The following is a 19,012-nucleotide window of genomic DNA, read 5'->3' as shown; positions in this document are numbered from 1 at the left end:
CAGAAATAAATCTTATCTGGTTCCTCTCCCGCCCTCGACATCCATGTTTTGTCCCGCTCCCGCCCGCAAAAGCCCACATCAAAGTAATCTACATTGATTTTTTTCAGTACATCAAAGAAATTTACATGAAATGGTTCTGTAACATCTCCTAAGCTCCACCACATCCCAGCATAAACACTATAACAGATAAAATATTTGTTATTTAAGCTAAGCATCAACATTCACAAACCACTGTTATTTTTAACAGAAAAGCAAGCATGGGCTGCTGCATGCATGGTTTGACATGTCAGAATGCGAGCAGCGGACTGCACAATGAATCTTTCACAGTGTCTACACTTCGTGTGTTAAAATGAGATGATTCGTGAGCACACAATTTCAGCACTACGTGAGTAGATTCTAACATTATCACCTCTGATTGGCCACTGCATTCCAGAAATCAACAGCTAAGTCTGTGATTGGCTACACTGCGCAACCCTTTAAACACGTTATAAATATTAACTATATGCCTAGCTTACACATGTCAATCATTTTAATGTTAACATTAGTTGTTCTTTTTGCTTTTGTGCAACATATAAATAACAATTTATAAATTTTAGACACTAATCTTAGACACGAATCATTTTATTCTCCTGCATCCTGCACACACACGAGTCTCTTCCCGCCCACACCCGCACTCGCACATCAAGAGTTGTCTCACACTGCACCTTGTTGCGTTGGGTCCCTACTGCCCCTGTTGAGTGCAGGTCTCTACTTTAAGGGGGAGCTGTAACTTAGCTACATTTTTACATGTGGGATTATGAAAAACGGGCAAAATTATTCATTTTTTAATGAATAATTTTCCCCACACGAGGTGATCAGACATTAGATCACTGCTATTTAACACTAAAGGACAGTTACAAACTAGGGATACACCGGTTGACCGGCCATACATCGTATTTTGCTTAAAATACGCGATCGGCAATCGGCCGGTTTTTGGTCTTTTTCCGGCCGATTTTTCCGGAAGCGCGCCCGCGTGCACAGACTACATTGTAATCATTCGCTATCATGTCATTTTGTGTGGCAGTATTTCGAAATCTGTGCGCAGGACACGGGCAGCCGTTCAGCACTGGAAGTGCAGAGCTACATGTCTGAGGTACAGATAGCAGGAAGCGAACAGCTGTTGGTTTACTGGCGCACAAATAAGAGCCCCTTTCCTGCACGAAATAAAGCTGCGTGAGCACGTAGCTGTCCGCGCCCTACACAAGCGCAGACAGTGAAGGGACGTTCAGCTCAACTTCTCGCGTGTTGGATGAGAAACGAAACTGTCTAAACGGATTTTTTTTATTATTTTTTTTTAAGTAGAACTTGCATACACGTTTGAAAAGCCAGAAGTAAACGTCAGTTCTGTATAGGATGATTATTTTTATTTTACCTTAAAATTACATCGACTTAATTTGATTTAAAATTCACCTGCTGTAGCACATTGAAAAAAAGTGTTTCATTCATCCAATTAAAACATTTTAGGGTAATGAATCACATCTATATATTTTTTTAACTTGAGCCAATAGTTATTTATTTTTCATTGGCTCAAGTTAAAATATAGATGTGAATCATTACCCTATTTTTTTTTAATTTGGATAAATGAAACACTTTGCATCTTTGTTTTATTCGCACCAACATTATTTGATTTTAACATTTTGGAATAATGTATTTATATAGCATACTTTTATTTAGTCTCACTGGTAAAGATCGATGAATTTTTTTTTTTTTTTAATTTAAAACCAAATTTTTTTAAAAACTAAAATACTGAATGCTGATTAAGAAACATCTTATTGAATGTGTGTTGATTGTGTTGTTTGGGTTGTAGAACTATGCAGCTGTTGCCTTTAATTTCACATGGTTACAGTTAATCTTTTAATTTAAGGCCAGTTCTCTGTAGTTTCAACACAATTCAAAAATAAAGGCTAAATGCTGATGTCTGTACCATCTATGTTTGTATTGAACGTAGGCTACTTACTGTGCAGTTACTGCTGTTGATTTCAGATGGTTACGGTTATCGTTTTCAATAGCCAAAAGCCAGTTTGGCCTATTAAATACCAAATAAACATCTTGTTTATGCACACTTTCCTTCTTTCTTGTTTGTTGCTTAAAGATAAAAAAAAAAAAAAAAAACGGAAATCGGTATCGGAATCGGCCGGTTTGCATTTAAAAAATCGGTATCGGAATCGGCCAAGAAAAATCATGATCGTGCATCCCTATTACAAACCCCTCCCCCTTCCAGCATTCGGCAAAGGTGACCACATTAGCATACTGCTGTAACCATCTGTTTCAAGATGCAGCAGGAGACAACATACAGGAATACACAGATTCTGTGATATGCTACATTAACAAATGCACAGAGGATGTTGTTCCATCCATTAATGTTAAATCATTTCCAAACCAGAAACCATGGGTCAACGGTGAGGTGCGTGCAAAATTATGAGCACGAACTGCTGCCATCAACTCTGGGGATCTAACTGCTTACAAGAAGTCCAGGTATGACCTTCAGATAACCATCAAATCAGCCAAAAGAGACTTTAGGCACAGAGTGGAGTCAGAATACCATGGCTCTGACCCCCAACGCATGTGGAGCAGTTTGCGCTATATCACTGACTACAAAGGAAGGAAAAGCAGTGGTGTGTCTTTGTCTGCCTCCTTACCGGATGAGCTCAATACATTATATGCTTGCTTTGAGACAGGCAACACATTCCCTGCTGTGAAAATAGCTGCTGACCTTGACACCTGCCCTTTGGTTCTAACCACACTCGAAGTGAGTAAGGCCTTCAAGAGAGTCAACGGCCGGAAAGCTCCAGGTCCAGATTGTATACACGGACGTGTCGTGAGGGCCTGCGCTGTCCAGTTACCAGATGTCTTCACCAACATCTTCAACCTCTCCTTGATACTAACAGTGATCCCCACATGCTTCAAGCAAACCACCATCATCCTTGTTCCCAAAAAAACAACTGTCTCCTGCCTGAATGACTACCGCCCTGTAGCACTGACAGCAGTCATCATGAAGTACTTCAAACGGCTAGTCAAATCCCACATCTGCTCCTCTCTGCCTGACACCTTGGACCCATTACAATTTGCTTACCGCTCAAATAGATCCACTGATGATGCCATTGCAATGGCCATACACTCTGCCCTGGAGCACTTGGAAGGAAGAGACACCTATGTGCGGATGCTGTTCGTTGATTACAGCTCTGCATATAACACCATCATCCCTACCAAACTTATAACTCTAGTTGTAGTTCTAGTTCTTTTATTTATTAAGCACATTTAAAACAATCACACGACTGACTGTTGTTGTGCTGTACAACATATTGATCAAAGATAAAAATACACAACATCAAATTGCAAAGGCTTCAGAAAACAAGTGAGTTTTCAAAAGAGATTTAAAAACCGATAAAGTTGGAGCAGCTCTAAGGGGTGCTGGCAGGCTGTTCCACAATCTAGGGCCCATCAGCAAGAAAGCTCTATCTCCTCTGCGTTTCAGCCTTTCAGAGGGAACCATAAGTAGGTTATGATTAATAGATCTTAAATCTCTGGAAGGGTTGTAAGGATGCACCAATTCAGAGAGATTGTGCAAACATTTATAAACAAATAAGAGTATTTTAAAATTTATCCTAGAGTTAACAGGAAGCCAATGACGTGCTAGCAGAAAGCCAAAACTGAAAGATCTGGGTCTTAACAGTCACTTATGTAACTGGGTCCTGGATTTCCTGACCGGCAGACCCCAGGTGGTTAGAATTTGCAATCACACATCCTCCTCACTTACACTCAGCACTGGCGCCAAGGGCTGTGACGGTGGCAGATTTTTACTACCGCGGTGGTAATGGACCAACTACCACCGGTGGCATGGTGTTGATGCATATATAATTAATATTAATTATATATATAAATATATAATTTATGTATAAAAAAGTGTGTGTGTGTATATCATATTTTAAACACAACTAGTAATAAATGAGGCTGAATCATTTATTAACAAACGTGCGTTTATTTTAGCACTTCCGTCAGTGAATACGCAGCCTGCAAAACACCAAAATATCAAAAATATCAAAGAAATAATAGAGTTAAACAAGAAAGTAGCCTAAATAAGAAAGTTAAATACACCCCGTCTGCAGGACACGAGTGGCGCGACACGACAAAATACTACTAAATTCATTATAATCAATTGGTGATGCTACACTGGATGCAGCATTACGCGATATGACAAATCCCCGACAGTAAACTGCCTCGTCCTATTTATGAGGTACTGACACAGAGTTCAAATGTCCTGGGTAGACACTAGACAAACCTGTTGCGATGCGGTGTCGCGTCCGGTGCAGACACGGTTCACTGAAAAAACTTCATCCGTTTGGGAAGGTGCGCACGCAGTCAGCGGAGCCTCGCGAAGTATAAATCCGGTGGGTGCATTAACTCGTCATCTGCACATTTATTGTTAACATCTTTCATTTATCCTAGTCTCATTTTTATTTGGCCAGTTTGGAGAAACTAAGCCTCACCAAACCTGACCAGACAGGAGTTTGCGATCATGGGAACTTTAAGACACTTGTACAATCGTGGATGTGTGACATGAATGGAGATGGCAACAGATCGGCGATGTTATGGCAAGCCGTTTTATTTGGTTTCCCAACAAGGTCCGTGTAAGGCACTTTTAGATTCTTGTACAATCGTGTGATAACTAATTTAAGTAGTAAAGAATTAAAGCTGGGCTAATATCAGAAACTCTAGGTACGACTACGGAGCCTGAGATAGTGAAAGGTCAGCAGAGAACAGACAACACAAAACAGGTAAATTTGAGAAATGTATTAAACAAAATGAATGGCAGTTATTTACATTCCCTGCCTACCTAAGCCGGCTTCCTGAGTGCACAGCGCACAATAAACCCAAAATAAATAAACTCAAATATAAAAAAAAGAGAGTCCATAAAAGTTCTTGGTGTGTGTGTGTTTCTTGGAGTATGTATGTTCTTTTCACTACCCGGGTAGGTTTACGTGTGTTCTTATCTGTATTTTAAATGAAGGCACAGGATGATGATGGTTCCAAAGATGCCACGGCTGGCCACACCATGCTCTTGGTCCGATCACTTCTGCGGTTGGAACTGCATCCACTGACCACCAGGGTCAGATTCAGATGGTCTATCCCTTTCTTAAACCAATCGGAGGTATCTTGAGAAGCTCGCTGTCATGCGGCTTAACTCTCTCTCACACAGCTTTCAACCTAATGGACACACCATATTTCAATATTTGGTACGAGATTTTTCTTTGAATTTCTATCCTTCAGAGGATACTTTTCATACCAGTCCTTGTTGCTTTCTAGCAGCGTCTTCACCGGAAGAAAGGCGTGTTTTCTTTTTATTTAATAGTAAATCTGCTGGGGCTTACGCGCCACCCACAGGCAGAGTAAAGAATTGCACTCCAGTAACCTTGTGCCGGTTACATCCGCCCAACACAAAATAAATTTGCTGAATGGATAAACTGTATTTTCCTGCGCTCAAACCTGCCAATCTAAAGGAAACGCTGTGTATGGCATTTGAGGTAATTTGTAAATTACCATAGACTAAAGTCTAAATAAAACAATTTGCAACTATTACTGTTATTACACTTGTATACAAAACAGGTGTGGGTAGAGTGGGTGACGCCAAGTGCAATACCGCCAGTGGCAGTAGACAACCGTGGCGGCAACCGACCACGGCCACTGTCACAGCCCTACTGGCGCCCCACAGGGATGTGTACTCAGTCCTCATTTGTACTCCCTGTTCACTTATGACTGCTCTGCAAAGCACAACTCCAACATCATCCTCAAATTAGCTGACGATACAACTATCCTAGAACTCATCACTAATGGCAATGAGACATCCTACAGAGATGAGGTTAATGCACTCACAGCATGGTGTGCTGATAACAATCTCTCTCTAAACGTCAGCAAGACCAAGGATATGATTGTGGACTACAGGAAGTCTCCGAGAGAGGGTCATGTTCCCATTCACATCAATGGAGAGATAGTAGAGACAGTTAAGAGCTACAAGTTCCTTGGCATTCACATCTATTAGGATTTTTCCAGGAACCTAGACTCAGAGACCATAGTGAGAACAGCCTGTCAGTGTCTCTACTTCCTGCGGAGGCTGAAGAGGTTTGGCATCTCCTCTAACATCATGTCAAACTTCTACCGCTGCACTATAGAGAGCATTCTGACCGGCTGCATCACTGTATGGTACGGCCACTGCTCTTCTTCTGACCACAAAGCTCTTCAGTGAGTGGTGAGAACTGCAGAGCTCATCATTGGACATAAACTCCCAGCCTTACAGGATATCTATCAGACTCGCTGCTTGAGGAAGGCTCGCAGCATCATCAAGGACCGCACTCACCCTGCTCATCACCTGTTTGCCACACTGCCATCAGGCAGATGCTTATGATCCATCCGATCATGGACAACCAGACTGAAGAACAGCTTCTATCTTCAAGCCATCAGACTGCTTAACAACCAGCTATCCTTCATCTAAAACCAGAATACATGGTGCTCTTCTGTTTACTTTTATTGTACCTGCACTGCCACTTTTTAATGTTCCTTCTTGTAGCTCTGTGACACTCTACAATGACATTTTGGACATTGCTCTACTCAGGAATACAATCGGAATGTGTGCTGCTCTTAAGTTTATTAATTGCATCTGCATTGCCACTTTAATTTTCCTTCATGTAGCTCTGCATCACTCTACAATGATATTTTAGACATTGCTCTACCCAAATAATCATATTAGTACCTCAGGACTACTTATGAATACTTATAACTCTTAACACTGTCTACCTTCATTGTATCTGTTACTGTCACTTATTTGCATATAATGCTCTGTCCGTGTCTTTTCTGCCTATGGGCACTGAAGTCACTCAAAAATCTCAGTGCTCTACACGTATGTCTATGTCTTTTATGTCTTGTTATTGTCACTGTATGTCTGAGCCTCGTCACAAGCATTTCAATGCCCAGTTTTCCCCAGTGTTAACTATGCAAATGACAAATAAATGCCTCTTGACTCTTGAAACACATTCGCTCCTGGTAACAGGTGCACAAGAACTAGCTAGCATGATGGTTTTATGAGACTAAACCAAGTTTTTGCTTCAAACTCACATTTTAATGTAAGTCAAGTGTTTGAAATAACCTTATGTGATCTAATGTGGCTTCGGACAAAAAAAAACAGTATTTTTAAGGATTCTGTAAAGTGATAAAGGCTATGTTGATTAGCAATGCATTATAAAAATATACTCTATTGTTATAAAAATACCCAACACGGCTTGAACACAGATAAACCATATATTGTCGCAATCATGTGTTTATTGCCTTCATGCTTCTCTATCTGTATTTTATTCAGCTGCAGTGATTGTTGAATGCCATGAAAGGGATTTCTGGAAAGTGATATGACTTATGGCTCTATGAGTCATGAATGTTCTTCAGCATCATGAATAGGATTGAGCCAATAGACGATGCCATCGTCCATCGCCGATGACTGACAGACATCACAATGTTGCGCCGGCATCGTGATGCCCCCACACACCCCACCCCACCCCTTTTTGAATGCACAATCGCTTTTTAGTTTCACTATCACTTTCGAGATCACATGTACTCGGTTTATAGCAGTGGTTCCCAATCTCGTTCCTGGAGGTGTTGAGTTCCTACCTGCGGGTGTCACTGTTGGACAGTATTATTCCTGCTTCCTGTTTGCCGTGCTGCTGGTTTGTGATTGTAGCTCCTTGTAGCTTTGTTTTAAGTGATAAAATATAACTTAATTCCCACCATATTTCTGATATTATCTATCAACCTAATCTGATTAATATGATCGTGCGCTTTTATTCTAAATCCACGAGTGCAGCGCGTTAGCATTTGTTAGCCGGTTAGCTTGTCATTAGCGTTTACATTCTTGCCTATTGCTGTTTACTTTTTTTCTCTCTCTCGCTACGTGTTTTCACAAGTTCATCAAATAACTGTGGTAAGAATCATTCATAAAACACGGTGAGTAATGGCTTCTTCTCCTGCTATTGTTGTTTGCATCGCTTGCACATGTATAGTTTATCTCTCTCTCTGTCGACGACGAGGGATTCATATGTGATAAATGCAGGAAAATAGTTAGGCTGACAGAGAAGATTTCAGAATTAGAGACACACATCAAAACTATAATTGAGGACAGCAAGAATGTGAGTAGGGCAGTGCGATTAATCGAAATCGAATCGCAATCGCGATTTGAGATGTTGCGATTTTGCTAACCACAAAGCCTGCGATGTGGACGATATTACTCTGTTCCAGAACACATGCATTACTGAGTGGTAGTCTTACTAACCAATAGAGTGAGTGCACCTCCGTTCTCCCCAGTCAGCTCAATCAACTGCATAAACGCCCACCATTAAAAAATAAAAATAAAAAATAAACCGGAAAATGGGAGCGAGAGTGTGTGTGTGTGATTATGGCGTCTACATGGTCAGATTGATAGGTAGGCAAATTAATACTAAAGAAAAACTTATGTAATATGAGATTACTTCGAAATGACAGAAACCAAACAAAAAAGGTAACGTTAATTTGCAAGACCTGTGTCACAACACATATCAAGAGCTCCCTTATCGGTTCTGCTTTCAGTACTTGAGAATAAAAGATATATACTTAAATGTTTTTATTAGTACATGAACATTATATTGCACATTTTCTTTCTCCAACAGATTCTAATTTGCAAGAAGTTAATAACACATGTTCGCTATTCCCAATTCAGAAGACCGCACACAGGTGTCCCTGAATGCTTCTCATACTCGCTCCTCTCTGCCGCGTCTCACGGAGGATCCGTTTAATGTTACACTTGCTGCACGCATGCAGCTTGTCTCGTAATGCTCGTTTATACTCTCACGTGGCTCCGCACCACACGTCCCCACGAGCGCATCTGGAAATGTGGACAAGGCTTGACGCATGCGCACAACCTGCGTCAACTCGCGGCTGGCTCTGCGTTTAAAACGAGTGTAAATTCAGGCTAAATGCTTAGCTAATTTCACTTGGATGAAATGAAACATTCAGCACATTTTCCACTTGTTCTTGAAATCCAAAATACTTAAAAATGAATAAATCGTCCTATGTGCCCTATGTAATACTTTAATTGACACACATGCAAAAATTAATACAGTTCTTTATTTACACAAAATAAACTAATCTATCTTGTGAAATTCAATAATTAAGTAAATTCTGTAAAAGTAGTAATACAATTATAATATTCACTGAATAATAGAACCCCTCTCAAAACACAATAGAAAATTTAATGGATTTAAGGGTTATAATGGGAATTATCATAGCTTTAATGTATAATGGTGTTTAATGTAATGTATAATGGTATTTGATAGATTCTATTGGTGGGATGTAATCTAGCAGATGGGAAACAATAGAACAACAGTAATTCCTATTGGAATAATGCCAAAACACACTACAAAAAGGAATTTTGCAATTGTTTTAATGGAAACCATGAGAATTTCTGTTATGGTTTCTATTGTTTTTTTCAGCAGGGTAACGATACCCATAAGTTACTGTGCTGCACACTATTGACAATATCAAGCTGAAGCTTGACTGCAAAATTAAAATCGCAAATCAAATCGCAATCGCAATATCTGTCAAAAAAAATCACAATTAGATATTTTCCCCAAATTGCACAGCCTTAAATGTGAGGGCTCTAGATACGGCTTTGGATGCGTCTAGCTCAGGGAGTCCTGTACATTGTCCTGTTCTGGTAACAGAGCCTCTGCGGCAGGGCAACTGGGTGACTGTGAGGCGGCATAGTCGCGGGTCAAAACACCGCTCTTCCATTCTGATCAAAACATTAAACAGATTCTCCCCACTCAGTGATGCACCCACTGAGAAACCTGATGAAAGTGCTCTAGTTATTGGCGATTCTATTGTACGGAACGTGAAAATAGAGACACCAGCCACCATACTCCAATGTTTACCGGGAGCCAGAGCGCCTGACATCTTAGCAAATTTTAAAAGTGCTGGCTAATGCTAAATGTAAATACAGTAAGATTGTTATTCACGCTGGCGCTAATGATGTTCGACTACGCCAAAAGAAATCTTTCACATCAACAGTCATAGAGGTGTGTGAACTTGCAAGCACGCTGTCAGACACTGTAATATGCTCTGGTCCCCTCCCTGCTTACCGTGGTGATGAGATACATAGCAGATTGTCATCACTCAATGGCTGGATGTCTAAGTGGTGCCCGCAGAATAACATAGGTTTCATAGACAATTGGACAAGTTTTTTTTAAAAGAGATGGTCTTCATCCCTCCTGGAGTGGTGCCGCTCTTCTCTCTAGAAATATGGCATATATTCTTGGGTTTTGTACTTGACTAACTGGGGCCCAGGTCAGGAAGCAGACAGACGGTCTAAACCGACCGTCTGCTAGCCGCCTCACGTCACAGAAGTCAGTTAATTCTCAGCACATAGAGACTCTCTCACCTAGATATCACACTATAGAGACTGTGTCTGTTCCCCGAACTAGAAAATACAAAAAATCTCCAAACCAATTTAAGAGCAACAATTTAATTGATGTTCAACAAATAAAAAACAGATGCAATACAGATAAACAAATGATAAAGCTTGGCTTATTTAATATCAGGTCCCTTTCTACAAGAGCACTTTTTGTTAATGATATGATCCCTGATTATAACCTACAGGTGCATCTCAATAAATTAGAATGTCATGGAAAAGTTAATTTCAGTAATTCAACTCAAATAGTGAAACTCGTGTATTAAATAAATTAAATGCGCACAGACTCAAGTAGTTCAAGTCTTTGGTTCTTTTAATTGTGATGATTTTGGCTCACAGTTAAAAAAACCCCAACCAATTCAACAAATTAGAATACTTCATAAGACCAATAAAAAAATAAAAAAAATAAAAAAAAATTTTTTAGTAAATTGTTGGCTTTTCTGGTTTGTATGTTCATTTACTGTACATGTACTCAATATTGGTAGGGGCTCCTTTTGCTTTAATTACTGCCTCAATTCGTTGTGGCATGGAGGTGATCAGTTTGTGGCACTGCTGAGGTGGTATGGAAGCCCAGGTTTCTTTGACAGTGGCCTTCAGCTCATCTGCATTTTTTGGTCTTGTTTTTCATTTTCCTCTTGACAATATCCCATAGATTCTCTATGAGGTTCAGGTCTGGTGAGTTTGCTGGCCAGTCAAGCACACTAACACCATGGTCATTTAACCAGCTTTTGGTGCTTTTGGCAGTGTGGGCCAAAAGCAGCACAAGCCCCCGACCCCCCCAGATGCCATCGTCCATCGCGATGTTTCACTGAATACATCGCCCAACCCTAATCATGAATGAATGAAGAATAAACACCAACCTGTTTGTTGTTCAGTATCTTCAGTGTGTTTGATTCTGCAGGGTTCTGGATCTCTCATCTTCTCTCTGTCCTCTTTAATAAACTCAGTCTTTACAGATTTGAGCTCTTCCTGATGATTTGAAGCTTGTCTTCACTTGTAAACTGATGGAGATATTCCAGCATTTATTGATGAACTGCTGTGGGAGAAGCTGATCTGCCACAATCAAAAATATATCAGCAACTGAGTTTGTTTTAAGCACTTTTAAGCATTTATGTCAGTCTGTCTAATTATCGTAAAGTTAGTGATGCTAATTCATAAATTATTTTTATTGCTAATCCTAACAATATTCTGTGTCTTCATGCAAATAAAGCCAGTCAGATATCAAGAAACATAGAAAAGAATCCAAGCAATGTAATGTAAATTCTTTGAAATATAAATAATGGTCAGAAAACAATTGAAAGCAGAAACAGGATTAAATGTACATAATTGTAACCAACAATTCCCCTTAGTCTGTTGATATCAATGAAAGAAGCTTTAAGTGTCCAATTACAGGAGATCTGAAGACATCAGCATTAAATGAGATGAAAACAGGAACTATTGACAATGAAATAAAGAGTCTTTTACAGCAGCTCTGTTCATATTGATGAGGACTAAGACAGATGCAACCCTCATTTAACACATGATAGCGTGGCTTATTTAATATCAGGTCCCTTTCTACAAGAGCACCTTTTTGTTAATGATATGAATCCCTGATTATAACCTACAGGTTGCATCTCAATAAATTAGAATGTCAATGGAAAAGTTAATTTCAGTAATTTCAACTCAAATAGTGAAACTCCGTGTATTAAATAAATTAAATGCGCACAGACTCAAGTAGTTCAAGTCTTTGGTTCTTTTAATTGTGATGATTTTGGCTCACAGCTAAAAACACCCCAACCAATTCAACAAATTAGAATACTTCATAAGACCAATAAAAAAATAAAAAAAATAAATTTTTTTTTAGTAAATTGTTGGGCTTTTCTGGTTTTGTATGTTCATTTACTGTACATGTACTCAATATTGGTAGGGGCTCCTTTTGCTTTAATTTACTGCCTCAATTCATTGTGGCTTGGAGGTGATCAGTTTGTGGCACTGCTGAGGTGTATGGAAGCCCAGGTTTCTTTGACAGTGGCCTTCAGCTCATCTGCATTTTTTGGTCTTGTTTTTCATTTTCCTCTTGACAATATCCCATAGATTCTCTATGAGGTTCAGGTCTGGTGAGTTTGCTGGCCAGTCAAGCACACTAACACCATGGTCAATTTAACCAGCTTTTGGTGCTTTTGGCAGTGTGGGCCAAAAGCAGCACAAGCCCCCGACCCCCCCAGATGCCATCGTCCATCGCGATGTTTTCACTGAATACATCGCCCAACCCTAATCATGAATGAATGAAGAATAACACCAACCTTTTTGTTGTTTCAGTATCTTCAGTGTGTTTGATTCTGCAGGGTTCTGGATCTCTCATCTTCTCTCTGTCCTCTTTAATAAACTCAGTCTTGACAGATTTGAGCTCTTCCTGATGATTTGAAGCTTGTCTTCACTTGTAACTGATGGAGATATTCCAGCATTTATTGGATGAACTGCTGTGGGAGAAGCTGATCCTTTCCACAATCAAAAATATATCAGCAACTGAGTTTGTTTTAAGCACTTTTAAGCATTTATGTCAGTCTGTCTAATTATCGTAAAGTTAGTGATGCTAATTCATAAATTATTTTTATTGCTAATCCTAACAATATTCTGTGTCTTCATGCAAATAAAGCCAGTCAGATATCAAGAAACATAGAAAAGAATCCAAGCAATGTAATGTAAATTCTTTGAAATATAAATAATGGTCAGAAAACAATTGAAAGCAGAAACAGGATTAAATGTACATAATTGTAACCAACAATTCCCCTTAGTCTGTTGATATCAATGAAAGAAGCTTTAAGTGTCCAATTACAGGAGATCTGAAGACATCAGCATTAAATGAGATGAAAACAGGAACTATTGACATGAAATAAAGAGTCTTTACAGCAGCTCTGTTCATATTGATGAGACTCAGATGATCAACCCTCATTTAACAAGACATTCAGATCATCAGCAGATCATCTCTCTTTATTCTGAGTGTTTGCTGTTAGAAACACATAATTTGATTTAGGATGAATGATTAAAGCCTACAAGTGTTTTACTGAAAGAAATTATTTTTCATTCTCACAACATGACATAATATACTGATAAAACATTTAAAAAAAAATACTAAACAAATAAACAAAAAAAAAAATAAAAACAAACACTAATGACATCAACCACTACAGATAAGACAATTCTCCTCACAGATCTCAAAACTTTTTATTAAGTAACATTTTCTCAGTCCAAACATCGAAACAATCACACACACACACACAAACAAGTACGGAGCCCAAAAAGTCACGTGTAGGAGAAAAAAAAATAAAAAATCCGTCCCCTCAGTTTATAAACCGCATACTCACAAATTCTTAAACTGTTCCCTCGGTTTAACAAATCGTGCCCATGGATTAATAAACCGTACCCACAAATTTCCAATCCATGCACTCAGATTTTGTAAACCGTTCCTTCGGTTTTTGAATCCGTACCCACAAATTCATAATCCGTGCGCACGCTTTCGCAATCCGTTCCCTTGGGTTTGTAAACTCACGGATTTGTGGCCCCGCCCCCCACCGGCAGATTAAACCACGCCTCCTGTTTAGGTGCAGGATGCATTGTATTGTGTTTATTAAACATTATTTTTCATATTAGCCTATGAGACCATGATCCGCACTGACAAAATCGTCTTCTTTTAGCATTTATTTTACATTAATCACCAATAGGATAAGACACAGCCGCCTGTGTTTTATAGCCTAAAATAAACTCTAAAAAGAAGAATAGACAATTCCCTGAATAGAGTTTAGAGAGAAGAAGGTAAAAAGCAATACAAAACAAATAATGTACCAGTTATGTTGTCATTCCTTTGCTCTCTAACTGAATGCAATGTTATAATAGGCCTAATTATTTAATAATAACATTAACAGTGAAGCATGCATCTGACTCTGGGGGAAAAAGCTTAGTATAATAAAGTCACCAAAATAAGTCAAGAAAGAATTGTCAAGAAGGATTAGTACACAAACACATTTCCAAAACTGTAAAAGGTTATTTAAAAAATAAAGCATTCATTAATTATTTTATGACAAACATTTTACTGTCTTAAGTGCACTCATTTATTTAGCCTATAAATTAAATTAAAAATAATAATAACTATTTATTATTATTGTATATTATTAAACATTTAGGTTACGCATTTAAAAGAAGCTTTTATCCAAAACTACTTAGAAAAGAGGAACAAATTACTCCAGAGTCAGTCACAATGCCAGGTTTATTATATAATAATAATCAAGTGCTAAGATTATCACAAATTAAACAAGATTTTGACGCACATCTTTCTTTTTAAATCGTTGTATTCTACCTCGTACTACACTTGATAGAGAATCACTTGCTGTAGTCCTATTCCACATAATAATATCTGCAATAAAACAATATACAATATGATTTGTTAACACGTAGGCTGCCTAGGAGCTTGCTGCATGAATCCGTGAGTACAGTTTACAAACCCGAGGGAACGGATTGGAAAGCGTGCACACGGATTATGAATCTGTGAGTACGGATTCAAAAACCGAAGGTACGGATTACAAAATCTGAGTGCACGGATTGGAAAAAAAAAAAACGAGGGAACAGTTTAAGAATTCGTGAGTACGGTTTATAAACTGAGGGGACGGGTTGTGTTTTTTTTCTCTCACGGGTGACTTCTCGGGCTCCGTACTACGGCACTCAGGTCTGAATGAATTCATATTTTCCTCACATGCTCGCTGCTGCTGCACTAAATGTTTATTTCAGTAGAAAGACGCCAGAAAAGACGCACAAGCAGCGCTGAACCCGATGAAAACAACACAAAAATCAGCCTGTAAAATGTCCCTTAAACAAACTGTATAAAGTGTGTTTGATAGTTGTGTAAATATGAGAAATACCGTGAAACAGCTCGCCTCAGACTCTTCCTCTTCTTCTCTATTGGCAGCTTGTATTCTCACGTAGAGGAGCATTAGCGCCATCTACTCTGGATATGGATCAGACAGACAGGCGAACTCGGAGATATTTTGGCAGAGAGCATAATATTCCTAACAGTCTGATCAGGAAGCGAGTCAAGAAAACTTTCGGACGCAGCGTGGACGTCGAGACTTCTGAGGACAGGAAAGCAGTTCACGGCTGGGCTGTGCCTGTTTAAAGAGTATTTAAGATAATTTTGTTTTGTAACTGCCATCTAGTCATTTTTCTTATTGTTTAATGTATTATTGGTGGTATATAAAATAATAATTTTTTTTTTTGGTGTTGAATGGGGTTTTTTTGGGGGTATACAATTTAAGTTCATTTTTTATTTGATCATAGTAGGAGTTATATTAATAACTTAATTACATATTAAAGAGAGATAAGCTACTATTCTATTTATAAATGGCTTACTCCAAGTAATACTGGATTTAGAGGGTGACAAAGCAGCAGACCAGAAAAGGGCAACTATGGCAAATATACCAGGGGACTACATATAAGACACTTGAAGATCCGTAAAAGCATGTGACATCAAGATACATTGACATTTCTCAAAAACAGTAGAAAATATTCAGATGGCTTTCAGACTCACAGTGGCACAGGAATAATTATTTCATAATGTCTCAGAAAGCAGTGATAAAGGAGCAGTCAGTTACTTCAGATGGACCCGTTTAAGGACCGTTTTATTACTTAAACAGTAGCAAAAGGATGGGAAAATGCTATCAGGTTGTAAGGATACTATAAAGATGAGATTAGGTATTATTCAAAGAGTGCAAGACAACTGGGCAAACAGGATATAGTCTTTATAATAGTTCATAAGTTTAACATAGGCATGTCCAGAAGATTCTCAAAAGTCAACTCAAATATTCATAACAGCTCTCAAGGTAATTTCAGGAACCAGTGGGTGAAGACATAAACCAATGTTGAAAACAGTTGTGTAACAAATTGTTTTCAGGATTCTTTGATGAGTAGAAAGTTCTAAAGAACAGCATTTTTCTGAAATAGAATCTTTTGTAACATTTTAAACGTCTTTGTTGTTTTTTTTGATTTTTTTTATTCATTTTTTATTAATAATTTTTTATTCCTTTCCCCCAAAAAAATAAATAAATAATTTAAGTTCTGACTAACCCCAAACTTTTGAACGGTAGTGTATAATGTTACAAATTATATCTATTTCAGATAAATGTTTTTCTTTTGAACTTTCTATTATTCACAGAATCCTGGAAAAAAAAAAAAAAAAAAAAAAATTGTACACGACTGTTTTCAACATTGATGATAATCAGAAATGTTTCTTGAGCACCAAATCAGCATATTAGAATGATTTCTGAAGATCATGTGACACTGAAGACTGACGTAATGATGCTGCAAATGGTTTACTATTATATTATTATTATTTTAAATTGTAATAATATATCATGATATTACTGTTTTTACTGTATTTTGGATCAAATCAATGCAGGCTTGATGAACAGAATTGACTTCTGAACAGTAGTGTACATCCAAAAGAATAATTCTAGCATTATTTACCAATGTAGTATTTATTATTTTCCCAAAAAAAAACAACTGTATGACTGACACTTTGTGATGATAATGTTTGTTCCAAAAGGCTTGTTTAAATGCAAGAAACTAGTTTATTAGATATTAAAAATATAAATTGTGACAAGACTGGCTGTTAGGGATTTTTCAGCGATTTCAGTGCAGTTTACATAGTTACGTCCAGTAGGTGGTGGCAAGGGACTGTTATGAGTGAGTCTGTCAGTCAGCAGACTATTCAGTGATTTCAGTCCAAAGGTCTGCTTTATTCAGGAACTAACTATGGCTATCAATATGTCAGCCATAGCTATTTCAAGAGTGAATCCCGCATTCATATGCCGATGTAATTCCCGAAACTTTGCAGCGTGTATGTGGCCGTTGGTCTTAGCAGCATGAAAAACAAGTTTTATACAATTCTGAATGGATTATATATAGCACAGAAACTGCACAAGGAGCACTCCCTTTATAATTACTAAAAAGCTGTCACTCATCTTCATCGAGATCTCTACCACCCCAGAATCAGACCTAATAATAATTTACACAAAGGAATACAAAAGCCCCAACATGGAATTGATAAATATAGTGGAAAGATATATATAGAGAGAGAAAGAAAATTATCCCTCAAAAAAGTCAGTAAGAAGCTTCCTCTTCCCGACTGCGAGTGGAGGTTTATTATTCTCCATTTTTTAGCTGAAGTTAGCTTCACCGGAGTGGCACCAATCAAGCAGTCATGTTAACAGTGTCCTGGGCTCACTGTTGCCAACTCTTGCGAGACAAATAAGCAACCGCAGCTTCAAAAACAAGCCCAATATTTTTTTTTTTATTAATTATCATCAATATTATTTATTATCAATTATTAATTACCAATAAATGAGCATGCAACATATTAAATTGAAACTACCCCTTTATCTAAAAATAGCAAGAACATAAGTTATATTACAAAAATCAGCAAACTGCAACAAAGCATGAACAAAACTCATCTCCATCACCTGTGAGCAGAATAGGATTTGAGAGATGGAAAGGGAGAAAAACACCAGAGCTTCAAAGGGGAGCTGTAACATAGCCACATATTTATTATAGCCTACTAAAATATTGTCTATTCGAACCAAATATATACTCTTAGTATTAGTAGGCTATAGGCCTAATTGCTTTTTACAATCCGTGATAATTAATACATTACAAAAACATTGTAAAATCCCACTCTAGTCTACTACTATCATTGCGTGGATTACAGCGCCACGCGCCGCCTTTTTGAACATGATTTTTCTCCAATCCCAAAGAAAAATCAGTTTTAAAAAGGCGTATGAGGAGGGGGCGGAATATTTCTAGTAGGGGTAGCTGCAGGACTTATATTTTTGCACTGATTAGCTATTAACTGTGAGCAGACAAAAGTTGCTTGTCAGGTTTTCCTAACAAGTAACAATATGTTTTAAAATTAAAGCCCAAAAACCGCAACCTGCGACCCTGGATTTTTTCAAAATTGAGTTTAATATGTGGACTTGGCAACTATGCCTGTGCTTAGCGATCTTTAGACGTGGGGCCGGGCATTTAAAATTTAAAGAGACATGACAACTAGCCCATAAACAAACTTAATATAAATTATTGTAAATAATTAACTCACGAAATTTACCATATCCATTGCATGAATTTAATCACATTTGTCAATATAATTTTTACTCAAATAAAAATATCTGAGGGACCCCCCTAAGTCTATTTTTTACTTCTTATGGGGGGTCCCTAATGCCTTATGGTGGGTCACGGATCCCCCAGCCCCCCTTCAATTCGAGCACTGCATCTAGTGGACATTGTAAGAAACTGCAGATAATAAAGCAGGAAGTGAGTAGTAACATTTATTTTTTATTATTGCAGTTTTAAGAACAAATAAAACATATAAGGGCAATAACATTAAAACTGAATCAAAACAAATATTTAAATAAATAAATAAATAAGAAAAGCAATTTAAAAAAAATCACACATCAAAGAAAAGATTTA

General features: G+C 38.0%; 1 pseudogene; it reads right to left on the bottom strand.

Moving 5' to 3' along the window:
• LOC109086750 overlaps positions 1 to 11,956 on the bottom strand; it is a 28,855-nt pseudogene extending 16,899 nt beyond the window's left edge.
• Positions 11,957 to 19,012: the final 7,056 nt, after the last annotated feature.

The sequence above is a fragment of the Cyprinus carpio genome, chromosome B3 (assembly GCF_018340385.1).
Source record: "Cyprinus carpio isolate SPL01 chromosome B3, ASM1834038v1, whole genome shotgun sequence".
Lineage (NCBI taxonomy): Eukaryota > Metazoa > Chordata > Actinopteri > Cypriniformes > Cyprinidae > Cyprinus > Cyprinus carpio.
The sequence above is the reverse complement of the archived record's forward strand: the minus strand, read 5'-3'. Positions and strand labels throughout refer to the sequence as shown.